Genomic DNA, 5265 nt, shown 5'->3' with positions numbered 1-5265 from the left:
TACCGAAACCCTTCGAGTAGTGGCTAATTTTGTTTAGGGAACTTGATTAGTAGCTACTCCCTGTGTCCTGTAATATAGTGCATTCTAAGAATTTTAAGACAAATTAAGAGAGAACATAAAAGATATATGTACTCTCATTTTATTTTCTAATCAGACACTATCATCAACGTGATTAATGGTAATTAGTTGATAAATAAAAATTATTTAATGTAAAATTAGTTTTTGTCTTCTAGAATGCATTATATTTTAGGGTATTTTTTTAATGTTAGAATGCATTATATTACAGGACGGAGGGAGTATATATACCCTTAATGAACACCAATGGTTGCATTTCCGAGGACCCCCCAAGTTTCTATAACAAGAGCATCTCCACCGGATTTCTCGTCTCATCCTCTATATCTAAAAAATCACTATAATTTTTTCCATATTTCTCAAAAACAAATTCTTCTACCCTAAAAAAGAGACACCGGGACCTCTTCTATCTATGGGTCCCATGCTAAACTATTGCACAACAGTCCGTGATGTTGCGCGCTAGTCCCCCGAGGTCATGCCTCGCAACCCCGTCTTCTAGGTGCCCATGGGCCTCGTGCTGCTGTCCCATAGTCCTCCAAGGGCTGTTGTGCACTGGTCCCCCGAGGTCGCGCCTCGTGTCCCCGCCTGCCAGGAGCCCATGGGACTCGTGTCGCCACCCGATAGTCGTCCAAGGGTTGCACGATGGACCACCATCTGCAACCCTCGCGCCACTACCCACCGATCGTAACACGCTCGCGGCCGGGTGAAAACTCTAGTTTGGTTTTGGTGAATTGATGAAACCCTAAGTGCTAACCTAGTTCATTTAAGTGATCATGAGATAGGTATCATTATTCCAAGTGGTGAAGCAACGGTGAAGATTGAAAGTGCATCTAGCCCTTTAGTGGGTTTTGAATGATTGAATGACAACGTGATTAAAGAAATAACCCGTTTGCTAAGTGTGAACAGGTAATAGGTTATCTCACAGGTACTTAATGAAAGCCAAAATGATATGTTGTTTTATAAACAATCTAGTTCAAGCACAAGACAATAATGCAAATGGAATTCATGTGAAGGCTTATTTTTTGTGGGATTTCCATGTACTATGTGAAAGCAAGCTCATGATTATTAATTAATGAGACATGAGGGATTGCATATGGAATGGTCTCATATTTGAAGCTTGCTAAATTAAAATGAAAAAGATAACAATACATATGAATGGATGATTCAACAACAAGATGTGACTTAATGGCTTGAGATGGTGAAGATAGCAAGGAAAGGCTTCGAGGTACTAAGCAAGGGTGAAGGGCAAGCGACGGCTTGGCGGCCGAAGAACCTAGCTAGGGTGAAGAAGAAAGTACTTGCATTTAGTTGATGTACTAATCAAGCTAAGATGGTCATATTGATGTGAAGAATCAAATCTATAATGAAGTATTTGATGGAAGTGACTTGATACATTTGGGATTATTCAAATTTAATGAATGGAATCAAGTCACATGCTCAAGATGGCTATGCTCAAATGGAAAAGATCAACATCAACTTGTTAGCACCCTTACTTGATGAAGATTGGAAGGGACGGCATCAATTCAAAAGAAATCAACTCAAGTGGTATAAATTCATTTTTGCTTTGATCTTGAGTTTAATAGGTATGCCGTACTACTAAGAGGGATGCATCATGTTGATAGATAATGTTTCATAAGTGCTCAAGCCAACCCATGTGAGATTTGAGTGTTTGAGAGACAAAAGAGCTAACTGACTTTTTGCTGGTCTAGCCATACCGGACGTGTCCGGTATTCATACCGGACGTGTCCGGTATTTGCCCAGTAACTGTAAAAATGTTGTTCTCGGGTTGGTTCATCGGGAGTTCCGACGTAGGTCGGGAGTTCCAACGTAGGTCGAGAGTTCCGACGGTCGGGAGTCCTGGCATGGGTTGGGAGTTCCGATGTCTAGCACTTCAACTAATTGGAGGGTTCACTGTCCTGGTCATACCGGACGTGTCCGGTATTCATACCGGACATGTCCGGTATGGATGACCAGAAGCCAACGGCTAGTTTTCAAAAGCCTTGAGGGTCGGGAGTTCCAACGTGAGTCGGGAGTTCCGACGGTCGGGAGTTCCGACATACGTCGGGAGTTCCGACACCTCACTAACTTTAACTCAGTTACATGTTTTTCAAAATTGCTGAGGGTCGGGAGTTCCGACGGTCGGAAATCCCGGCATTCTTCGGGAGTTCCGACGCCTCACAACATCACTGTAACTTAGTTACCGTTGGCGCAGTGTGAGTCATACCGGACGTGTCCGGTATGCATACCGGACATGTCCGGTATTGCAACGGCTATAAAATGGCTAGTTTTTCAAGGGGGCTATAAATACCCCCAAGCCTCCACCTTTGGAGGCTGCTGATTCTCCTAAGATAGACACACGTTTTTGAGCCTTGCCAACTCTCCTAAACCCTCTCTTAGTGAGTGTGTGATCCAAATTGCAAAATCAATTTGTGGGTTGAGAAAGAATTTGAAAAAGAGAGCAAGCCACCACTTGAGCACTTGTGCATATTGTCAATCTCGTGATTCGCATTTGTTACTCTTGGACTCTTCGGTCCTAGACGGCTAGGCATCGCCGGAGAGCACCCGAGAGATTATGGTGTGCCTCGGAAAGTTTGTAACGGCCGATTCTGCCGCCTCGGAATCATTTAGTGGAAGGAGGAAAAGGAGTTGGAAAAGACTCTGGCTAGAGTGACCTTCGTGGTACCCTCTAGGGCTAACCTTCGCTGGGTCGCTCGCAGCCCCCTCAACGGAGAGTAGGACTCGAACGAGTCCGAACTTTGGTAAAACAAATATCGTGTCTAAATTCGCATTTCATTTGATATTTGTGTTGCTCTAGCTGTGCTGCAGGTTCTCTGTGTATATTGTCATCTCCATTAGGTGCCTGCAGTTTGGTTTGAAGATAGAAATCGGAAGGAGCAAGTTCGGTGCTGATCTGCAGAAATCGTGTATACCGGACACGTCCGGTATTCATACCGGACACGTCCGGTATTTCCTGCCTGCACTAAAAATATTTATTCTCTGTTCTAACTTGGTGTTGTAGGGTTGTACCTTCTAGATATATTCTTTATACCTTGTTTCCTTTGTGGCTAACTTATGAGGGGTGGTAGTACTCTTAATTTGGAGTTTCCATTTTGAAAACTCCCCTTTCTAATTGTTTCCACATTTAAAGGTGTAAATTTTCAGAAACGCCTATTCACCCCCCCTCTAGGCGGCATCCTAGGTCCTTTCAATTGGTATCAGAGCAAGGTTCTCACCTAAAGCTTCACCGCCATGAGAAAAGGATGTCGACGCCTATCGAGTTGGAGCCGGTGCTTCTCCAAAATGATGGTTCAAACTTTCTACCTTGGTCAATTAATGTACTCAATGCTTTTAGAGATATTAGTCCTCTTGTTGAGCATATTGTGGATGCAAGCATACCTCTTCCTATAGTTGATTGGAGCAACTATAAAAATTTGTCAAAAGAGGAAGAGATATGCGTGCAACTCAATGCTCAAGCTATTAATGTCATTTTGAGTACATTAAGTGTAGAGGTTCAAGATGAGGCAATATTCAATGGACAACCACCTCCGGAGAGTGCTCATCTCATTTGGACTAGACTTTTTGATTTATATGGAAAATCCAAATATGATGATGCACTTGAGATCGAGTCAATGGAAAGTATGTCCATTGTGTCTTCATACAGCGAAGAAGCCTCACAAGACCTCAAGAATGCCGAGCTGGAGCAAGAAGTGCAAGCAGCGCATGACCTGCTGTCTGCCTGCATGTACCGAACGTGTCCGGTATGCCTACCGGACGTGTCCGGTATGGCCGAGGCAGCAGACCAGCAAGCAGTTGTTTGCAACGATGCTCAAGCACAGTGGCAACCAAGTGATGAGTCAATCTCAGTATCTCATGATACTCATCACTTGTGTCTCATGGCCAAGAAAAGCAAGAAGAAGAGTAACAAGAAAGATCAAGAAAAGGAGAAGGCTCAAGTGGATGATCAAGATAAGAGTGATATTGAAGTTGAAGACAACTACAACCTTGATCATCTCAACCATAAAGACAAGTTCATCATCATGAAGATAGTTGAAAAGAATGATGAGCTTGAAGAAGAGATTGAGAAGCAAGAGCAATCGCTTCAAAATCAAGAAAAGTTTCTCATCTCCAAATTGCAAGAGCTAAAGGCAATAAATGAGAGGTATGAAAAATTGTCAATTGAGCATGCTTTAGTTACTAACTCCTCTTCTAGTGTTTCACAACTAGAGAAGGAAAACTTCGAGCTCAAGGCAAGGCTAGATGAACTATCAAGCAAGTATAATGAGCTACAAGCAAATTATGTTCATCTAAAGTGCTCTCATGAGGAAGTAGTAGAATCAAGCATCATGCTTGAGGTGGCTCATGAGGTTGTGATTACATCGGTAAAACTCTCTCAACCTCTCACACATCCGCTCACTAGTACACCATCTCAATTAAACATTTCTTGTACTAATGAATGTGCTCCTCAAGCAAGCCAATCTTCGATTGAGCTAAATCTTATAGAAAACATAGAGCTCAAAGAAGAAGTGCAAAGATTAAAGAAATATGTGATTCGGTTAAAGGGTAAGGAGAAAGCACAACCTTCTCAAGATAACCATGATAACATGGTGAAGAAGCTTGAGAAGGGTTCAAACCTTGCTTCCTCCAAAGCCCAACAAAAGAATCACATCTCAAGCAAGGCCAACACAACCAAGAGCAAGAAACATGGAAAAAGGATGTGCTATGGTTGTGGATTGTATGGACATGAGTGGGCTATGTGTCCACACAAGAGTTGGGCCGACAAGGTTGAAGCCGCAAATCAAAAGGCTTCTACCAAGAAATGCCCAATGTACAAAGAGGCAAGAAAGGAAGCCCAAGTTGCAACAAGAAGATGCTATGGATGCAATGAGATGGGCCACAAGGTTGATAGATGTCCATACAAGCTAAGCAAGCATAAAGCAAACAAAGGCCGCATATGCTATGCTTGTAAAAGAAAGGGGCATCTAAGCTATGAATGCCCAAATGGTAACTCACCTAAGCCGAACACATTTGTTTATAATGATATGCTTAGGAAGACCACAAATGGAGTTGGCATTAGCAAGGTGATGTGTTCACCACAAACTAATGCTAAAGCCATTTGGGTGCCTAAGCACTTGTTGACTAACTCAAAAGGACCCAACAAGAGTTGGGTACCAAAGTGTGCTTAGGTTAATGATG

Source organism: Miscanthus floridulus, chromosome 5, assembly GCF_019320115.1.
Source record: "Miscanthus floridulus cultivar M001 chromosome 5, ASM1932011v1, whole genome shotgun sequence".
Lineage (NCBI taxonomy): Eukaryota > Viridiplantae > Streptophyta > Magnoliopsida > Poales > Poaceae > Miscanthus > Miscanthus floridulus.
The sequence above is the reverse complement of the archived record's forward strand: the minus strand, read 5'-3'. Positions refer to the sequence as shown.